We start from the raw sequence: 23159 nt of genomic DNA on the forward strand, positions 1-23159 counted from the left end.
CTGTGTGCGTGTCTGTGTATATGTGTGTCCGTGTGTATGTGTGCATAGGAGTACCTGTGTGTGTATGAGAGTGTGTGTGTAGGAGTACCTTTGTGTGTATTGTGCAATGGTGGTCACCTGTAATGTGACATGAACCCAAGGTCCCGGTTGAGGCCCTCCCTATGGGTACCAAACTTAGCTATCAGCCTCTGCTCGGTCACTTTTCTCTGCTGCCTGTCCCAAAGTCTACCTTGGAGGATGGTCACCTGAAGGTCCGAGGCTGAATGTCCTGGGCCACTGAAGTGTTCCCCAACTGGGAGGGAACCCTCTTGTCTGTTGATTGTTGTGCGGTGCCCATTCATCCATTGTCGTAGCCTTTGCTCGGTTTCCCCAATGTACCATGCCTCCGGGCATCCTTGCCTACAACATATAAGATTGACACCATTGGCTGAGTCACATGAGTACCTGCCATGTACAAGGTGGGAGGTGTCCCCATGCGTAATGGTGGTATCTATGTCCACACTCTGACACATCTTGCAGCACCTACCGTGACAGGGTTGTATGGAGTTGTCCTGAGAGCCGGGCAGCGTGCTATGAACAACAATCTGTTTGAGGTTTGGCGGTTGTTTAAGGGCAAGTAGTGGAGGTGTGGGGAAGGTCTTGGTGAGGTGCACATCCTCATTGATAATGTGTTGCAGGTCACGAAGAACATGGCGTAAGTTTTCAGCTCCTGGGAAATACTGAACAATGAAGGGTACCCTGTCGGTTGCAGCACGTGTCTGTCTCCTGAGGAGGTCATTACAGTTCCTTGCTGTGGCACGTCGGAACTGGCGGTCGATGAGCTGCGCATTGTACCCCGTTCTTGTGAGGGCATCCCTGAGTACTTCCGGATGCCCATCATGTTCCTCCTCATCTGAGCAGATCTGGTTTATGCGTAGGGCTTGTCCATAGGGGATGGCTGTTTTAATATGTTTTGGGCGGAAGCTGGAGAAGTGTAGCATTGTGAGGTTGTCTGTGGGTTTGTGGTAGTGTGTGGTGCTGAGGTGTCCATCCTTGATGGAAACGCATGTGTCCAAGAATGAGACAGATGGTCATGAGTAGTCCATGGTGAGTTTGATGGTGGGATGAAACTTGTTGATGTCACTGTGTAGTTTTATCAGTGACTCCTCACCATGGGTCCAGAGGAAGAAAATGTCGTCAATGTACCTGGTGGTTGGAGATCCTGCATAGAGAAGAAGTCTTGTTCAAACCTGTGCATAAAAATGTTGACATATTGGGGTGCAAATTTGGTCCCCATGGCTATTCCGTGTGTCTGGATGAAGAACTGGTTGTCAAAGGTGAAGACATTGTGATCAAGGATAAAGTGGATGAGTTGCAGGATGGTGTTTGGAGATTGGCAGTTGTTGGAATTGAGTACTGAGGCTGTTGCCGCGATGCCATCATTGTGGGGGATGCTGGTGTAGAGTGCGGAAGCATCCATTGTGACGAGGAATATTCCCAGTTCAACTGGTGCGTGGGTGCTGAGTTTGATGTCGTGACAGAAGCTGGAGATCCCTTGTACAATAGGTTTCAAGATGCCTTCCACATAGCCAGAGAGATTCTCACATAGGGTCCCATTGTCTGGCACGATGGCACGTCCTGGTGTGTTGGTTTTGTGTACCTTTGGAAGGCAGTAGAAGTTGCCTACACAAGAGGTACATGGGATGAGGGCACATAGGGAACTCTGAAGGACTGGATCCAAAGTTCTGATCAGTGTGTTTAATTCATGGGTGTGTTCTTTGGTCGGATCAGCTGGTAGTTGCCTGTAGTGTTCTTGGTTGTTCAGTTGTCGGTACACTTCCTTGCAGTAATCTGTTCTATTCTGAATGACAATGGCTCCTCCTACATTGGGGAAACCGAACAAAGGCTACGACAATGGATGAACGGGCACCACACAACGATCAACAGACAGGAGTGTTCCCTCCCAGTTGGGGAACACATCGGTGATCCAGGACATTAAGCTTCGGACATTCGGGTGACCATTCTCCAAGGTGGACTTCGGGACAGACAGCAGAGAAAAGTGGCCGAGCAGAGGCTGATAGTTAAGTTCAGTACCCATAGGGAGGGCCCCAACCGGGACCTTGGGTTCATGTCACATTACAACTAAACATATTAAGTTTGATGCACATTTTGCCTCCAGTAAGGTATATTTAACTGATGGGCAATGTTATCTTGTCACAATGTAACAACCTAGAATTTGGTATTGTATGATCCAACAGATATCTACTGGAGCATACTGATACATTCAAATATTGCACTCACAGGAGCTTCAGTCTGGGCTGATATTAAGCTATTGAATTACAAAGATAGCATTGCTTCAGCATCAAGTGATCCAAGTTAACATAGAATCTGAGACCTTTATATCCTCAGGTTACACACTATTGCAACGGTGATGATATCATGGACAAATCTCTTTAAGGTCGACTGACATATTAACTGGGAAACATAATAAAAGTCCAATGATTTCAAACAAGATCTATTCATCACATGAGACTGCACTAAAATGAAACCAGGACTTTCTGGTAAAAAAGGTCAACCATATGAACACATTACACTACCATGTCCATCTTTCCTCATCATGAATTCTCTGCCCAGAGATTGTTCCAAGCCACAACTCCATGATATCCACCATGGTTAGGCCAAGGAAGAAAGTCCCAAATCCACCCAAACAGGAATAAAGACTGACTTCAGTGAGTTGGCAACAATCTGATCTATACTTGCTGTACATTCAAAGAAGTCAACTGACACCCAAGGAGTCCAAGCTGCAGTAGCCTGGAGCTATAGATGGGAGAGATTTCAATTTATTTCCATCACACGGCTGACCAGGAATCTCTCCTTATCTTATTCGTTGACATTTGCATATGTTGGAAGAATTCCAGTCTGATATTCAAACATTTTGGCTGTGCGATTATTGTGCCTTCCTTAGCCATCAAGTCCAGAGCAGCTTTTGATCTCTGAACTATTGGCTCAGAGGCCAGAATGCTACTTTTGTGTCATAAAGAGTCACTAAATTCATAAATGTATTCATTTCCGGGTATCGCAACATTTCATTGTTCTCATCATTCCTATAAATAAATCTAAACTATCTGTAAGGTTAAGTACACTGCCAAAACCAAACCATTATCAACACATAATCCTGCATGGATTTGGTACAGACCAGTTGTAGTTTCTTCCAACTGATGTGGGTAAACATTGCTACTATGCAAAACACTGCCTCAGTAACTCTGTGTTTCATGGGCTTGGATATTTGCAGCTTTGAAGTTGACTTTCATTAGCTTCAGGGTGACTTGAAGGCACATTATGGTACATTACCATATTATGAATATACATAATGCATTTCTGAATTGTAATAAGACTAGTGCCTGCTTACTAGCCACAAAAAAAAATGTACATTTGTATAATGTCTTTCATCAACACAGGATGTTCCGAAGTCTGCCATGGCAAATGGAGTATAATGTCCTGTTATAATGCTCTAAAACAGGCAGCCGATTTCTAAAACACAGTAAAATCTCACGAACAGCAATGTGATGATAATATGTAAGACGTTTGGTCATCTGGTTATGGGGTTTATGTCTGCCAGGCCAATGAGGAGTACTCACTTGCAAGTTGTCATTCTAGTGCGATTAGATCTTCTACATTCACTTTAGAGACAGAGAGGGCTTCAGTTAAAAGTCTCCTTAAAAAGATGGAACCTCTGACTATGAAATGCTCCCTAAGTTCTGCACTGAAGTGTCAGGGTAGGTTTTCTGCTCATAGGGGTGTAATTTAATACAGGGAGAAAGGGAGGACTGCAGATGCAAGAGATCAGAGTCGAAGAGTGTGGTGCTGGAATAGCACAGCTGGTCAGGTAGCATCTGAGGAGCAGGACAATCAACATTTTGGGCTTAAGCCCTTCATCAGGAATGAGGGGATGGCCCAAGGGGCTGAGAGATAAATTGAAGGGGGTGGGGCTGGGGGGAGGGTAGCTGGGAATGCAATAGGTAGATGAAGGTGGGAGTGAAAGTGATAGGTCGGAGAGGAGGGTGGAGCAGGTAGGTGAGTAGGAAGATGGACAGTTCAAGAGGGCCATGCTAAGTTGGAAGGTTGGGTCTGGGATAAGGTGGAGGGAGGGTAAATGAGTAAGTAGACGCAAAGAGGTACTTGTGAACAGAACCATCTACTTACTAGAACATACATTGTGGAGATCATCTGCATTTTGACTGCATTTGTCCTAAGCCAGTAAGATCTCTTCTGAAGTGAACATCTGCTACATGGTCCACAGCATGACTATACAAAGAGGTCTAAGCTGTATGTGGGGGAAGAGGAAGATTTACCACTCTTCTGAGGTGGATGAGGAACAGTGAATGTAAAATTCATAATTTATAGATGGCTCAGCACAAGAGGAGGTCATTCAGTGGATCAAATCCACAGCAGTCAACAAAGCTTTGATCATGCTGATCCCATTTTCCAGCTCCTAGCCCAAAGCATTCAAAGGTGTGGCAACATAAATGAATATCCAAATACAGAACAACCTCAATTATCTGAATGAGAGGGGCGGTGAGTATTTTGCTCAGATAATTGAGAATCAGGATAACGGATTGTTCGGATAATGGATAGCATTTTTACGGAACCTTGAGATCTTGCTCAAAACATCAGATAATTGATGTTCAGTTAATCAAGGTTGTTCTGGACTGCTTAAACATTCCAAGAATTTCTGACTGGATCACTCTTTCAGGCAGTGAGTTCCTAACTCACAACATCCTGAGTGGAAAACAAATGTCCTCAACTCCTCTCTCAACCTTTTACCTTAAATCTATGTGCCTTGGTTATTGGCCGCTATACTAATCAAAAACATTCCTTGCTATCGGATTCTTATATATCTCTATACGTCTGCTCTCAAACTTTGCTGCTCTAAGGAAATCCAAGCCAGTCTATGCAATCCTTGCTCATAGCTCAGAGCCTCCAAAACAAGCAGCTTCCTGCTAAATCGCCTGTGCACCCTCTCTAGTGCAATCACTTCCTTCGTATAATATCACAACTAGAACTGTGCACAGTACTCCAGTTGTTTCCCAAGCAGAACTTAATAACATTGCAACATAATCTCCATACTGCTGTATTCTAGCCCATAAGCCTTTTAAGCATAGCTTGTCTACTTGTACTTCTACTTTCAGAGATCCAGGACACACTTATGGGTTTTCCTTCATTCTACTTGGGTTTGGTTTTTCACTTATTCTACTTGATTCCAATTGCCAATTTTTTCTTGTGCATTCAGGTGGCATGGTGGCTCAGTAGTTAGCACTGTGGCCTTATGGCGCCAAGGACCCAAGTTTGATTCCAACCTTGGGTGACTATCTGCGTGGAGTCTGCAAATTCTCCCTGCGTCTGTGTGGGTTTCCTCTGGTTTTCTCCCACAATCCAAAGAATGTGCAGGTTAGGTGAAGTGGCCCTGCTAAATTACCCATAGTGTTCAGGGATATGTAGGTTAAATACATTCGCCATGGGAAATTTGAATATTAGGGTAGGGGGAATGTGTCTGGCTGGGTTACTCTTCAGAGGGTAAATGTGGACTTGTTGGGCCTAACGGCCTTTCTCCAAACTGTAGGGCTTCAATGAATCACTGTCTTTGTTTTCCTAATTTCTTCTAAAGATCCTGTCCCTTCACACCCAGGATTCTCCAGCCTTGGTGACCACCCTCAGACTTTACGGGAATATATTTGCTCTGTACTGAGAAGGGTACTGAAGAGAAGTCTGGTGCTCAATCATTGGAGACCTCCATCATCATCCCAGGCCTCACAGCATTATGCTAGCCGGCATGGCCACATGAGCCATGACGATTTGTCAATGACTGCGGCTCCCATTCTGAACTTGATCCAAGAAGACATGCTTTGCAGACGGATGCACATCTGAATAACTGCCAACTCCTCTGTGTGGAACATATGGTCTCTACTACCATGAGTGTTGCAGTTTTCAGACCAACACTTACAAAGGCCACTCTGAGCCTCCTCAGCAGCCACTCCCCCTAGTCATTCTCTCAGTTCCCACCTCATTCCAAGCTCATAGAAGTCTGAATAATGAAAACATAAAAGGTAAACAGCTCAGTTGGCCTATCAACTGTAGCTTGCCTGTGCTCAATGCTCACTTCTATGAGGTGCCCTGCCCCGTTGTGGTAAGGAAGAGATGGAGTTATCCTGCTCCATTCTTCATGACCTCTATCCCTGTCTTGGATGTGCCTTCAATTCAACAGATAATCAGCACAACCAAATTGATAGATAAGAATGGTCACCAAGCTGCAGTGCACATTGGACACACTCCACTACATCCTTCACCCAAGGGTACAGTCATCACATAACTGTGTTGTTCGCAACTCCTGGCCTCACCACATTCAATGCCCTGCCATGCTGACAGCCGAATGATGTTTAGCGTATCCATGTGCAGTAGGTTCAGCCCACTGCCTCTGTCCACATCATCATTTAGGCATTGCGAACTGTCTAGGAGGGAGGAAAAATGCAGAGAAAGACTGTCCTCCTGCAACTCTCTCAGAATGACACTGACATGAGAGCTGCTGTCCTCAATGACACCTCTGCTCAATCTCACCACATATTTAAGGCTGGCTAACATCTCAGTGATGCATACAGGCTCTGGATCTGACAATGTTAGAGAGCACTACGGACACGCATTTTGCAGACCTGCAGTATACAGAGTTAGAGGTCTGTCAATGGCTGGCAATTGACACACCTTCCCAGATCTTATGAGGCCATTGAAATGTTTGATGAAATGACCTACATTCACTCGATCACAGCATGACTACTCCCTTCCTCTGCCTCCTCCTGCAATGTCTCCTGAGGGGGTGAAGTCTCCAGCCAGTACCTGGTAAGAAAATCTGGCCCCAATCAACCACAGCCTCAGGGATGCAACTGAATATCTGAGGGTGCCCCTGATAGCACAGGTCAAGTCCAATTCTTCTCTACAGCAAGGGCAAACCTAGCTATGTCTCCTGCTCACCTTTCCCAAGTGCCCTCTGCAGCTGTGTTCCACCTACAGGCTACTTTTAGTACTGCGCTGGCCTTGATCGCTCAAGAAATGAAAGAGGAATTGAGCCTTTTATCTGCTACATTTGTAATAAATAATACAGCAGGGGCTCATTGGACGCTTGCTCTGCTCCGGTTCCTCGTTCCAATATTCTTGCTAATGTATACTTTAAACATCCAAGAGAGAAAAACTGAGTTATAAAAGCTAGCTTAGTGAAAACAAAGTTAAATAGGTATTAACTTTAACTTCTGTAAATGTTTGAATATCTCCCAACCAAGCTGGCGGTGACAAAATAGGTCAAAATACAACTGGAATCTTTAGTAGGAGAATCAGGATAGTAGAAAGATGAGTTCCAATGATTTAATTCTTAATTTCCTTCTGTTTGTGCTGGCTATGAGCATTTAGTACTAGCTACCAATATGACAACAACACATTGTGCATAATAATAGTTGAATAATAGATCCCAACATAGAGATTAAGAATGTTATATTTAAACTCATTTATAGCTCATCTGACTCAGCTAAGTAACATTATTTTGACTAAACATATAAATATCAGTTCCGAACTTCGAATTCACTCATACTCTTCATTTACCCATTAATTTAAGTCCCTCAAGGTACTGTATATAACTTGCATCAGAGCTGAAAATGTGTTGCTGGTTAAAGCACAGCAGGTCAGGCAGCATCCAAGGAACAGGAAATTCGACGTTTCGGGCCGGAGCCCTTCATCATGATGAAGGGCTCCGGCCCGAAACGTCGAATTTCCTGTTCCTTGGATGCTGCCTGTCCTGCTGTGCTTTAACCAGCAACACATTTTCAGCTCTGATCTCCAGCATCTGCAGACCTCACTTTTTACTATAACTTCCATCAGCCTTCTTTGAATCTCTCTAAGCAGCATTGCACTTCAAAAACTAATTCCATTTCAGGTGTTCACTTATGTCCAATTGCTAATGCAATAATTTTTCACGAGATAAGATTTCCAGACAATTGTAGAGAGAGTTAGTGATTTTCATTGCTCAAGAGCTTTCAATGGATAATGATTAAATACATTTCCATAATGCATTCCAGCAAATGTTTAAAAAGTTGCGAAGAACACACATACTACAATGTTCTAAAATGCCTCCACAGAGTGCAATATGGGAGGTGTCATTGCTATGTACTCCCCCTATAGAAGATTTCCCTCTCCACTGTCATCAATCAGCCTTCACAAATACTCTCAGTTAACCTGAATAATAGCACTGAAGAAGATCCATAAACAGCAGATGGCCAGTTCTTGCAAGGAGACTGCCTCTTTTTTTTAATGAGTCACATTAACATGGCTCATAAATAAATCATACATGTGGCACGATACATTCCTTTAATTATATTTATAGAATTTTAGCTTAACTGGTTTATGAATAACTTTTTTGTTGAGAGATAATGATTCCTAAAGTTAAAGCAACGCTGTTCAAGCGAGAGTGAATTCTTGTAAACATGCCTAGGACATAAATTAAAAATTGCAGCTTTAGAAACATTTAGGAGTCAACCCTCCCACATCTAAGAGTTATGGACTACTTTCATAAGTCAATCATTCTCAGAAAATCACAGTGGTGTGCAGCAATATACTGCGTACATTAACATCAGGAATTATTTATACACATCTGTTCTGAAGAAGACTAATACAGAGGAACCTCGATCAGTCAAGGGACATGGGCAGGGAGTATTTCATTCAGTTAATCAAATTCTGGATAATCAAAACACAGTTTAGCCTAGCATCGGGACCTTGCGATCTTGCCGGATAATCTGAAATTCGGATAATCAAATGTTGGATAATTGAGGTTCCTCTGTATTTGACTCAAAACATTCCCTCTGGGTGAAATTTAATGACCTATCTCAAGGAATGGTTGGAGGAAGGGATGGCTCTTAATTAGGTGAGATGGGGCAGGATTAAGGCCCACTACTTACCTGCCTCTGCCAGCATCAAGTTAAGGGCAGGAAGTGCCATGCTTGAACTTCCCAATCCACCACGAACTGAGGGCCTAAAGTTTCCAGGAAAGGATCACTCAAGGTCTCATCCAACCGCCACTCGCATTAACCAAGCTAATCAATAATAAGTGTGCATGAAAGATACACCCATGGTGTTAGTTTGTAGTCTACAGGGTGGGTAAGGAGAGTGTCCTGTCCCTCATTCAAAACACTCAGTACCAAATTGAGGGAGCAAGCACTTGGAAGAGGGAGCCTGTTAAGAGCTATTCCCTTTCCCTTGCTGCCAACTACCCTGCATTGTTCTTCCAATGACTCTCATAATGCAAAATCCTTCCCAGAGTGATTTGCTCCCGTATGAGTTACCCTTCACTTCTAGTGGATGTCTCATCATTGGTGTGGTCACTCAACAGAACTGCTGATCTTTGATTCCAACAGTTCTCGAAAAGCAGAACTTCTTCTGATTAGGGTTCTTAATCTTGGGAAAGGTTTGCTGGTGGCCTGTCAATTGTTTGGGAAGGCATTTAATGCCAGTGAACCTTCTCAAAGGCAATGGCAATGGCAATCTCTCACTAGCTCTCCAGTCAGCAGTTGACACTCCTGACCATCACCTCAATAAAATCTAATCCTCAGTTTCCTTCTCCACAGATGCTGCCAGACATGCTGAGGTTTCCCAGCACTTACTGTTTGTACTAAACCATAGTATATTTCATGGTTAACCAGGCTGAATATCAAACTGCTTATGCTATGCATCTAGAAGGGCTCACATGAGGAACAGCACTCAAAAGAAAAATATATTGTTCGCATTTCTAATGTAGCAGGAACTCAGACAGACATTATTGCACTGGGATCTGCATGTCATTGATGGAAGAGAGCTGGAAGCCATGCTGCTGTAGACTAATAAATATTTATTGGCTGTTTACAAGATAGAATATTACAGAACTTCATCAAAACCATTCTCTCTCACCATCAAGCCACATGGAATCTGACATCATTGATGTACACTTCTTGTACTACAGTTACACATCTAAAAATCTTGAAAGTGAAAGTTACCAGAGCCTATTACAAAGGGAATAGCAAATCCAGAGGCAAATACAGGCAATTTCCTACTCCAATAACAATTATAACATTAATCAAAATAAGTCAAAGTTAAAGTGGAACTTGTAAGAGGCAGCATCAGAGCTGAAATTCAATTAAATAAATATTTGCTGAGGGAATGGCCACTCATTTCAAAACTATATAAAATACCGAATAATTATTAATGAAAATAAATAAAATCAAAATGCTGCAGACACTGCAAACCTGAAATAAGGAAAAACTCAGAAAATGCTGAAAATGTAACACTGACAAAAGACATCGAGCTAAAATGTTGTGATCTCTTTTGCTCACAACAGATCCTGACTGAGTAATATTTCAAGAACTTGCATAGTTTTGAACTATTTCACGGGACTGTAATCTCCTTGGCAAGGTCAATGTTTGTTGTTCATCTGAATTGCCCTTGCGAAAGTCGTGGTACATCATCTTCTTGAACCATTGCAATCCATTTGGTGTAGGTTCATCCGCAGTGCCATTAGAGAGGGATTTCCAGGATTTTGACTCAGACAGTGAAGGGGCAGTGATATCGTCTCAAGTCAGGAAGCTGCACCATTTGCAGGCAAAATTGCAGGTGGTGCAGTTCCCAGGCATCTGTTGGCCTTGTTTTTCTGGATGGCAGAAAGTGGAGCCTTGGTAGGCGCTTTGGAGAGAAGTTGCTTTGCGTCTTGATTATGGTACATCACTGCATTGGTGGTGGAGGGACTGAATGTTTGAGGTGATGGATTTAAAGTCAATCAAATCGGCTGTTTTGTTTTGGATGGTGTCAAGCTGAAGTGTTGGAGTTGTATTCATCCAGGAATAAAGGGAATTCAATCAGACTCTGACTTGACTTTGTTGATACAGGGCAGTCAGAAGCTAAGTTTCTCACTACAGAATTTCCAGCCTGTGATCTGTCCTGGTAAGTACTGTAAAGAAGTAGTTATTTCATTGAAGTTTCTGGTCCATGGTAACTCCCACAATGTTGACATGAGGGATTTGAATGGTAATAGTTCCATTAGTTCTCAAGGGGGTTAGATTCTCTTGTGTTGGAGATACTTATTGCTTTGCACTTATGTGGCATGACTATTAATGGCCACTAATCAACCTAAGCCTAAATGTTTTCCAGGTCTCTCTGCAAATGAACACAGCCTGCTTCAGTATCAGTGGAATTGCAAATTGGGCATGTTGTGCAATTCCTAGTTTTGACCTTATGATGGAGGGCAAGTAATTGATGAAGCAGTTGAAGATATTTGTGCGTAAGGTATTACACTGAGGAACTTGTGCAAAAATGTCCTCGAGCTAATGAGTGATCTCCAATAAACACAATCATTTTCCCTAATAGTAGATTTGACTTCAGTCAGGGGACAGCTTTCTCTGATTCACACGGACTTCAATTTTGCTGAGGTTCCAAACTGCCAAAAGTTGCCCTGATGCCAACGGAAGCCATTCTTACCTCACCTGAATGATAGCTCATTTTTCCTGTTTGGACAAAGATTGTAATTGAATCCAGACCTGAGTGACAATGGGAAAACCCAGTTTGAGCATCAGCGAGCAGGGTTATCACTGTGTAAGTATTGCTTACAGTGCAGCCAATGATATTTTCCATCACTTTGCTTACAATTGAGAATAGATTGATGAAGCAGTAATTAGCTGAAGCCTACATTTGTCAATATGGTGTACCTGGGCAATTTTCTGTATTGTCAGTTAGATGCTAACATTGCAGCTGTATTGGAAAATGGCTAAGGACACAGATACGAAATGCATCCAAGGAACAGGAAATTTGACGTTTCGGGCCAGAGCCCTTCATCAGGAATGACCTCATTCCTGGTGAAGGGCTCTGGCCCGAAACGTCGAATTTCCTGTTCCTTGGATGCTGCCTGACCTGCTGTGCTTTAACCAGCAACACATTTTCAGCTCTGATCTCCAGCATCTGCAGACCTCACTTTTTACTTAAGGACACAGATAGTGCTGGAGCACAAGTCTTCAGGAATGTTGCTAGAGTGTTGTCAGGCCTTTAGCCTTTGCAAAATTCAGTGCCCTAGTGTGATAATATTATGGCCTAAGAGATGTATTTTGACCAGCTTTTTTTTATTTGAAGAGAGGTTTTAAGCCAGGAGGTGTAGAGCTATCAATTTGAATCCAAACCAGAAAAAAATGCTTGAGAGGTCTTGGATTTTTTTGTTCAAATTTGGAACAATAGAAGCAGTGTGAACGGGTGGGGTCATCCTCCTCCACAGCCAGGATTGTTAGTCTTAGTTTTTCAGTAGCAGTCACTGGAGTCTTGAATTTGGGCTCGAAAGTTGCAGTACATTTCTCCCTCCTATTCTTTCTCTCTCTCTCTCTCTCTCTCATGCACACACAGAACTTTCTCTTAATGTTTTCCCTACAGCACTGGAGAATTGGACATAGGACAAACTATTTTATCAAACTTGCCTTTGCCAAGGGTGTGTTTATGATATGTTACAATATTATTAATATATGATCCTGTTAAGTTTTCCAACAGAGTTAAGTTATTGCAATTTCTCCTTTCTTTTGTTGTATTTTAATTACCTGTAAAGTGTATGAATAACATGTGGTTTACTTCAAGAGTGATCATTTGACCAATTGAGTTGCATGCAGAATGCAACACCTTGCAGTTATTTTCAAAATATGGGGAAAAAAATGGAGTCTAAGCTATTTTCTGAGGGGCTTTGGTCTGCTCCATAACAAATTGAGGGCTCATGTTGGGATCAAAATTTCTAATTCAATGTTGGTTTTACAATTGCTGATCTCAAAAAATGGGGAGTGTTCATGTTTAAATTTTCAGTGTTACGTTCGGTTGGTTTAAACAGAGTGTGCCTTGTGTAATAATGACTCAAGTTTCCTGGTGGTGGAAGTTGACACTTCAGGAGTTTTACAGGAAGTGAGCAAGGCAAAGCTTTTGGAATTGACAAAAAAAAAAGTTGGGGCTGTCTGTGTCTGTGAGAAAAGAGGAGATAATTACACAGCATTTATAATTGCCAGGAATGTCATTGGATCTTTGGAAATGGCTAAAGTTCAATTGCAAATGAAGTAGTGTGAATTTGAGGCAATGGCAAGGGAAAAAGAAATAGCCCTGGCAGAAAAGAAAGAACGTGAAAAAGAAATAAAACAGCTTGAATTACGATTATGAGCAGGAGGGAAAAAGAGAGAGCTTTGAATCTCAGATGTTGGAAGTGAAAACTTAAAGATGACTTAAAATGGCAGAAGTAGAGGTGAAAAAGTAGAAGGAATAATAAGGATACTAATGGAGAGCAATCTCATCACAGCCAAAGGCCTGGTGGCAATCTGTTTAATACATCCAAGTCTTTCCTAAGTTCAACGAGAAGGGTGTAGAAACCTTTTTCATTTCAGTTGAGAAACTGGTCAAACAAATTAAATGGCTAGTGACCATGTGGATATTGTTGATCCAAACAAAGTTGGTGGATAGAGTTCGTGAGGTATTTGTCTCACTATCAGAGGAGGTATCTGGGGAGCATGATGCGGTGAATAAAGTAATCTCAAGTGCATACGAGCTGGTACCAGACACCTACAGACAAAGCTTCAGGAGTCTAAGGTGGGAGCCTGGTCAAACATACAGTGAATTTGAAAGGATCAAACAAGTAACTTTGATAGGTGAGAACGGCAATGAGAATAGATCAAACATATGATGCTCTTAGAGAAGATTATTTTGGAGGAATTCAAAAGTCCACTTTGTGAAGTAATGAGAAATCATGTGGAAGAGCGTAGAGTTAAAACAGCAAGATTAGCAATGGAATGATTGTGAATTAGTCCAATAATCAAAGTTTGGCTTCCAACATCACTTTCAATCTGTGTGAGGAGCAGAAATTGGGGAAAATATAAATCCTCAGGTGGTAATGGAAAAGGAGATAATTTACCACAGGGTGAAAAGAAAACGATCAAGGGGAAGAGAGAGCTCACTGTCATGAATTAGGCCACATGAAGTCACAGTGTTGGTGGTTTAGAAAAAGCACGGGGAAGGTGAATGTGGGAAAACAACATAAGTCAATGAGTTTTGTTGAAATGGTAAAGGAAAGCACAATGGAATTAAAAAACTGCAAAAGAATGCACAACCTGGTCAGGGTTTGATTGAGGAGAAAGTGCCAGATCTTGATAAAGAATGTACTTGAGAGGGTGAGATAGACCAGGAAGAGCAAGTAAAGAAATTAAGATTTTAAGAGATACAGGAACAAGTTAATCTTTGATGGGAGAGATGATGAGATAGGTAATTCAGAAGGAGTATTGCTGGAAGAGGGGGTAATAAGTGGAATTCATCGTGTGCAGTGCTCCATTATATAAAGTGAAGTTGGAGAGTCCAGTAAAAAGTAGTGAAGTAGTATGAGTAAGAGAGAAACTTTCCAGAAATGCAATTGATCATTGGTAATGATGCAGCTGGATAACCGGTGAGAGTGTTGCTTACTCTGGTTAAAAAGCCTGTAAAAAGAAAGGCAACTGTGGTGGTACAGGAAGTCATATCCTGGGATTTCTCTGACTGTGTGGTACCAAGGTCACAAGGCATGGGTGGAACCAGGAGCAGAAACCAAAGAATAAAAATAAGAAAATTGAAGTTCAATGTCTGATCAAATTATTAAAAGAAACAAGAACAGGTGGAGGAAAAAATGGATATTTTTTGTTGAGAAAAATTAGCTGAATTACAACAGAAAGGTGAAAAACTAAAGTGTACAGAGAAGAAGAATCTTTATCTCAGAACATTACTATCTTAAAAATGATGACTTGATGAGGAAATGGAGACCTTCACATATTCAGGTGGATAATAAATGATCAAAAGTTCATTGCCTTATACAACTGATGGGTTATAGAAAGGAGGTATTGTGGATAGCATATGAATTACCAGTAGGTCGTCACTTGGGTGGAAGGAAAACTCCAGCCAAAATATAAAAACATTTTTATTGGCCTGGATTGCATAAGGGTATCTTTAATTTTTCCAGACATGTCAAGCGTATCAAGTAATTGGAAAACCTCAAGCAGTGTTAAAACCAGCACATTTAATACCTATTTTCGCATGTGAGCAACTTTTTTTAATATAAAAGTCCTTAATAGATTGTGTCGGACTCCTGCCTAAAACAAAAAGTGAGAATTGGTATTTGTTGACCATAATGGATGTGTCCACTAAATGTCTTCAGGTCATTTCATTGTGCGGTATCACAGCTAAAAGATTGTAGAAGAGTGTATTTTTTACAAGATACAGATTACCCACAGAGATACATTCAAATCTTGGGTCAAGTTTTATATCAAAATGGTTCAAGGAAGTTACAGGTTAGGAATAAAACAATTGAAATCCACTGGATGCCATCCAGAAACTCAGGGAGCGATAGAACAGTGGCATCAAACCTTGAAGACCATGCTGAGTGTTTATACTTCAAGTAAAAAATGAGGTCTGCAGATGCTGGAGATCACAGCTGAAAATGTGTTGCTGGTCAAAGCACAGCAGGCCAGGCAGCATCTCAGGAATAGGGAATTCGACGTTTCGAGCATAAGCCCTTCATCAGGAATGAGAGAGAGTAGCCAAGCAGGCTAAGATAAAAGGTAGGGAGGAGGGACTTGGGGGAGGGGCGATGGAGGTGGGATAGGTGGAAGGTGGTCAAGGTGAGGGTGATAGGCCGGAGTCGGGTGGGGGCGGAGAGGTCAGGAAGGAGATTGCAGGTTAGGAGGGCGGTGCTGAGTTGAGGGAACCGACTGAGACAAGGTGGGGGGAGGGGAAATGAGGAAACTGGAGAAATCAGAATTCATACCTTGTGGTTGGAGGGTTCCCAGGCGGAAGATGAGGCGCTCCTCCTCCAGCCGTCGTGTTATGTTCTGCCGGTGGAGAAGTCCAAGGATCTGCATGTCCTCGGTGGAGTTGGAGGGAGAGTTAAAGTGTTGAGCCGCGGGGTGGTTGGGTTGGTTGGTCCGGGCGGCCCAGAGGTGTTCTCTGAAGCGTTCCGCAAGTAAGCGGCCTGTCTCCCCAATATAGAGGAGGCCACATCGGGTGCAGCGGATGCAATAGATGATGTGTGTGGAGGTACAGGTGAACTTGTGGCGGATATGGAAGGATCCCTTGGGGCCTTGGAGGGATGTGAGGGAGGAGGTGTGGGCGCAAGTTTTACATTTCCTGCAGTTGCAGGGGAAAGTGCCGGGGGTGGAGGTTGGGTTGGTGGGGGGTGTGGATCTGACGAGGGAGTCACGAAGGGAGTGGTCCTTGCGGAACGCTGATAGGGGAGGGGAGGGAAATATATCCTTGGTGGTGGGGTCCATTTGGAGGTGGCGGAAATGACGGGGGATGATACGTTGTATGCGGAGGTTGGTGAGAACCAGTGGGGTTCTGTCTTGGTGGCGGTTGGAGGAGCTCCTCCTACCGCCACCAAGACAGAACCCCACTGGTTCTCACCTACCACCCCACCAACCTCCGCATACAACGTATCATCCGCCGTCATTTCCGCCACCTCCAAATGGACCCCACCACCAAGGATATATTTCCCTCCCCTCCCCTATCAGCATTCCGCAAGGACCACTCCCTTCGTGACTCCCTCGTCAGATCCACACCCCCCACCAACCCAACCTCCACCCCCGGCACCTTCCCCTGCAACCGCAGGAAATGTAAAACTTGCGCCCACACCTCCACACTCACTTCCCTCCAAGGCCCCAAGGGATCCTTCCATATCCGCCACAAGTTCACCTGTACCTCCACACACATCATCTATTGCATCCGCTGCACCCGATGTGGCCTCCTCTATATTGGGGAGACAGGCACGCTTGCGGAACGCTTCAGAGAACACCTCTGGGCCGCCCGGACCAACCAACCCAACCACCCCGCGGCTCAACACTTTAACTCTCCCTCCCACTCCACCGAGGACATGCAGGTCCTTGGACTTCTCCACCGGCAGAACATAACAACACGACGGCTGGAGGAGGAGCGCCTCATCTTCCGCCTGGGAACCCTCCATCCTCAAGGTATGAATTCTGATTTCTCCAGTTTCCTCATTTCCCCTCCCCCCACCTTGTCTCAGTCGGTTCCCTCAACTCAGCACCGCCCTCCTAACCTGCAATCTCCTTCCTGACCTCTCCGCCCCCACCCCACTCCGGCCTATCACCCTCACCTTGACCTCCTTCCACCTACCCCACCTCCATCGCCCCTCCCCCAAGTCCCTCCTCCCTACCTTTTATCTTAGCCTGCTTGGCTACTCTCTCTCATTCCTGATGAAGGGCTTATGCTCGAAACGTCGAATTCCCTATTCCTGAGATGCTGCCTGGCCTGTTGTGCTTTGACCAGCAACATATTTTCAGCTGGTTATACTTCAAGACTATCCAGAGGTGTGGGATAAAAAAAAATCATAGAGTCATAGAGATGTACAGCACGGAAACAGACCCTTCGGGTCAACCCATCCATGCTGACCAGATATCCCAACCCAATCTAGTCCCACCTACCAGCACCCGACCCATATCCCTCCAAACCTTTCCTATTCATATACCCATCCAAATGTCTCTTAAATGTTGCAATTGTACCAGCCTCCACCACTTCCTCTGGCAGCTCATTCCATACACGTACCACCCTCTGTATGAAAAAGTTGTCCCTTAGGTATCTTTTATATCTTTCCCCTCTCACCCTAAACCTATGCCCTCTAGTTCTGGGCTCCCACACCTCAGGGAAAAGAGCTTGCCTATTTACCCTAGCCATGCCCCTCATAATTTTGTAAACATCTATAAGGTTACCCCGCAGCCGTCGAAACTCCAGGGAAAACAGCCCCAGCCTGTTCAGCCTCTCCCTATAGCTCAAATCCTCCAACCCCGGCAACATCCTTGTAGATCTTTTCTGAACCCTTTCAAGTTTCACAACATCTTTCTGATAGGAAGGAGACCAGAATTGCACGCAATACAACAAGTGACCTAACCAATGTCCTGTACAGCTGCAACATGACCTCCCAACTCCTGTACTCAGTACTCTGATCAATAAAGGAAAGCACACCAAACGCCTTCTTCACTACCTGCGACTCCACTTTCAAGGAGCTATGAACCTGCATTCCAAGGTCTCTTTCTTCAGTAACACTCCCTAGGACCTTACCATTAAGTGTATAACTCCTGCTAAGATTTGCTTTCCCAAAATGCAGCACCTCACATTTATCTGAATTAAACTCCACCTGCCAATTCTCAGCCCATTGGCCCATCTGGTCCAGATCCTGTTGTAATCTGAGGTAATCCTCTTTGCTGTCCACTACACCTACAATTTTGGTGTCATCTGCAAACTTATGAATTGTACCTCTTATGCTCGCATCCAAATCATGACAAAAAGTAGAGGACCCAGCAGCGATCCTTGTGGCATTCCACTGGTTACAGACCTACAGTCTGAAAAACAGCCCTCCACCACCACACTCTGTCTTCTAACTTTGAGCCAGTTCTATATCCAAATGGCTAGTTCTCCCTGTATCCCATGAGATCTAACCTTGCCAATCAGTCTCCCATGGGGAACCTTGTCGCACACCTTACTGAAGTCCATATAGATCACATCTACCGCTCTGCCTTCATCAATCCTTTGTTACTTCTTCAAAAAACTCAATCAAGTTTGTGAGACATGATTTCCCTCGCACAAAACCGTGTTGACCATCCCTAATCAGTCCTTGCCTTTCCAAATACATGTACATCCTGTCCCTCAGGATTCCCTCCAACAACTTGCCCACCACCAACATCAGGCCCTCTGGTCTGTAGTTCCCTGGCTTGTCCTTACCACCCTTCTTAAATGGTGGCACCACATTAGCCAACCTCCAGTCTTTCAGCACCTCACCTGTGACTATCGATGGTACAAATATCTCAGCAAGAGGCCCAGCAATTACTTCTCTAGGTTCCCACACAGTTCTAGGGTACACCTGATCAGGTCCTAGGGATGTATCCCCCTTTACCTATTTCAAGACATACAGCACTTCCTCCTCTGTAATCTGGACATTTTGCAAGATGTCACCACCTATTTCCTTACAGAGTATATCTTCCATATCCTTTTCCACAGTAAAGGCGGCTGCAAAATTTAGTATCTCCCCCATTTTCTGTCGCTCCACACATAGGCTGTCTTGCTGATGTTTGAGGGGCCTTATTCTCTCCGTAGTTACCCATTTGTCCTTAATATATTTGTAAAAACCCTTTGGATTCTCCTTAATTGTATTTGTTAACACTATCTCATGTCCCCTTTTTGCCCTCCTGATTTCCCTCTTAAGAATACTCCTACTACCTTTATACTCTTCTAAGGATTCACTCGATCTATCCTGTCTATACCTGACGTATGCTTCCTTCTTTTTCTTAACCAAACCCTCAATTTCTTTAGTCATCCAGCATTCCCTATACCTACCAGCCTTTCCTTTCACCCTAACAACAATATACTTTCTCTGGATTCTTGTTATCTCATTTCTGAAGGCTTCCCATTTTCCAGCCATCCCTTTATCTGTGAACATCTGCCTCTAATCAGCTTTCGAAAGTTTTTGCTTAATACCGTCAAAATTTGCCATTCGCCAATTTAAAACTTCAACTTTTAGATCTGGTCTATTTTTTTCCATCATTATTTTAAAACGAATAGAATTATAGTCGCTGGCCCCAAAGTGGTCCCCCACTGACACCTCAGTCGCCTGCCCTGCCTTATTTCCCAAGAGTAGATCAAGTTTTGCACCTTCTCTAGTAGGTACATTCACATACTGAATCAGAAAATGGTCTTGAATTCTGATTGTACTTTTTGCAATTGACCTATTGAATCAACTAAATTCATAACATTTGAATTAATTTTGGGGCAGATGGTAAGAAGACCACTGAAATTAATTAAGGAGAAATTTGTGAGCCAGAATTCAGAGACCACAGGTTTAGACTGTGTGTCACGCTTTAGGACAATATTAAATAGAGACAGTGAGTTGGCTGGATAGCATTTGAAAATAGCACAGCCTGTGATGAGACAGGAAGCAGATAACATGTCAAAAATTCACAATTTTGCTCGTAGAGATAAAGTAGTAGCAGGTGAACCTTTTGAAGGCAAGGTCTCGAGGGCCTTATCAAATCGAATCAGAATGTGGTAAGGTGAACTATTTAATAAGAATGCCAGATAGAAAGAAATCTCAGAGCGTGTCATGTGAATATGCTTAAAAGGTATTTTTTTGTGATATTTAGTGGTATGAAATAAAGAGGACTGAAATGGACTGAATGTTTACACGCTAACAGTCAATGTAATGCATATGTATTATATTATGCTAAAAGCGTAAGATTGAAGACTTATAAAAATGAAGTCATCTTTGCATACTATTTTTGAAAGGGGGAGGTGTGACGATACTATGGCTTTAAGGGGTGTATCCTGTCCCTTTCTTTTGAAGAGACATTTTAAGATAGAGGGACTGAGCCATCTATTTGATTGTATGTGATTTTTAACTTTATATTTGAATGTAATACAGTAAACAGCTTGAGGGGGCTTGGGTTTAAAAAAAAGTTGTAACAATAAAAACAGCCTGAATTGGTGGGGTCAAGCTCTCCAAAGTCAGGATTTTTAGTTTTAGTTTCCAGTAGCTGATGTCTTAAAGTTGGGTTTAGAAGCTGGAATATATCTCTCCCTGTTTTTCTGTCTGTCTGTCTCTCTCACCCATATATATATATATATATATATATACACACACACACACACACATTCTCTTGATGTTGTTTCCTCCTGGATTAGAGAATTGCATGTAGACTGATCTATTTTACTGAATTTGCCTTTGCCAAGGGTGTGTTTAGGGTGTTACTACACTGGAGAAGCTACCATTCAATAGTTATCTATTATTCTGTTAAGTTTTCAGGTAGAGTTAAGCCACTCCAATTTATTCTTTTCTTTTGTCATATTTTAACTAGTGTATATGCATAAAGTGCGTAATAATTTGACCAATAAAATTGCATCTAACACAACACCTGGCACTTGCCTTTAAAATAAACAAAAACGTTAGGGTCTAGGCTACCTATTTAATGTTTTTTGAGGGGTTTTCGTCTGGTCCATAACATCAACCGTTCCTTGATATCACATGGAGTGAACCAAATTGACTTTAGAAGTACAGATGGGATGCTTTAGTTCTTCGCAGGAGGCAGAGATTGATCATCCACTAATTACTTCTGGTTGAAGATGGTTGTAAATCCTTCAAAAATTTCCTACTTTTACACAAATGCTTGTGCTATTTCACATTTATTTGCAGAGACCTGACCTCACCAGGTTTGGCTGCGTCTGCATGTTTCAAAGATCCAATCTTCCCATGCTCATAAACCGATTGTGCTAGTTTCTTATGATAGACAAACAGCCATTTCCATTTGCAGTGGTATAATAGCCATCCTCTTTTCTCTGGCCTCCTTCAATCGGCCATATATTTACTGCATTGTTGCTAAAATTGACCCATGATATTTTCAATGAACAATACAACTTCATGACAGAAAGCATGTGCTGAACAGTTGCATCCTGCCCTGCTATTTAAATGGAAACAAACACAGGAAGACTTTGGCTTATTGAGACAGATCTGACTTCACTTTATTAACGCTTGAGATTTTGGTGCTTTCCGCACAGATGATGTAAACATGTGGGGTTGACTTTCAGATACTCAATATAATGGCATTAATGAAAAATGCATGATGCTACTGGTGTAAATTAGCTCAAGAAAGAGTAAACATTGTTGACAAACAACACAAATAAAAATGAATAATAGGCTCCAATAGTTGGAGGAGGGGGGAGCAATACATAGTGTTGTATTACATAACATAATGCGACAAAAATGTCATCCAAATCTGAGAACTATGCAGAGCCAACCCTGAGAATTATCCCTTCCTAACAATAATCACATGATAATGTTCATCATCTACAGTGAGAGAAATGTCAGAAGTGGTTTGAACAATGGTTTACAAGAAACTTAAGAGGATGAAAAACTGAAGCCTGGAACCATTTGTTTAACATAAATTGAGGCAACAGAACAAGAGGATACAATTTTAGGGCTATAAAGGGCCATCTGAGGCTCAAGAGACTGCTTCATTCAAATCCCTAAGCAAGACTGAAGTGAAAACTCAAATGCTTGAAACGTAGTCAAGTCTGATAAAGGACTGCAAATGACACAATCTTGTCTAGTCAAATACCAAATAGTATTGCTTTACCATTCCCAATTGTAAGTTAAGATTTGCAATTATTTCACTGAAACTGCATGACAAAAAAATGAAGGCACAATTTCACATTCAACCATGGAGCAACAATATTAGTTACCGACCTCAGAAAAAGTTGCCCACAAAGACTGACAGTAGGTAACCATCATCTTGATGTTACTTTAATTCCAACCTCAACCAAATGAGATCTCTGGTAATATCATAAAGCAATCTAAGCACACAATCACACATTGATTATTTTTCACCTACTTGTGATTTTACAGAATGAGAGATGAAGATGGAACATTCACATCGGATCAAGATATAACCTGAAACATCAAATTTTAAAATATTTCCACAGAGTTAGAGTGAAAAAAATGACATTTCACAAATATAAAAAAGGCTGCTTTTCCAGGCAAGAGAGACTATTCAGCAATAATGATAGATATTTTGAATCAGACATGTCATGACGCACCTTTGGAACGGGTGGGACCTGAACCCAGGTGTTAGAGTCATGAGCACTGTGTCACAAGAGTCCTCAAAATAATCATAAACTTAGTACGGTGTTAAAAGACCAGTCAACCCTCTTTAGCAAGGAATAACTTTTGCAAGGTTTTATACCACGGGTGATAGCAAAGTTCACAGCAATTCATGTAACTTCAAAAATCATTCATAGAACAATACAGTGCAGAACAGGCCCTTCGGCCCTCGATGTTGCGCCGACCTGTGAACTATTCTCAGCTCGTCCCCCTACACTATCCCATCATTCATGTGCATACCTAAGGATTGTTTAAATCTCCCTAATGTGGCTGAGTTGACTACATTAGCAGATAGGGCATTCCACACCCTTACCACTCTCTGCATAAAGAACCTGCCTCTGATGTCTGTCTTAAATTTATCACCCCTTAACTTGTAATTATGCCCCCTCGTACAAGCTGACGTCATCATCCTAGGAAAAAGACTTTCTCTGTCTAC

Source organism: Hemiscyllium ocellatum, chromosome 14, assembly GCF_020745735.1.
Source record: "Hemiscyllium ocellatum isolate sHemOce1 chromosome 14, sHemOce1.pat.X.cur, whole genome shotgun sequence".
In the NCBI taxonomy this organism is placed as follows: domain Eukaryota; kingdom Metazoa; phylum Chordata; class Chondrichthyes; order Orectolobiformes; family Hemiscylliidae; genus Hemiscyllium; species Hemiscyllium ocellatum.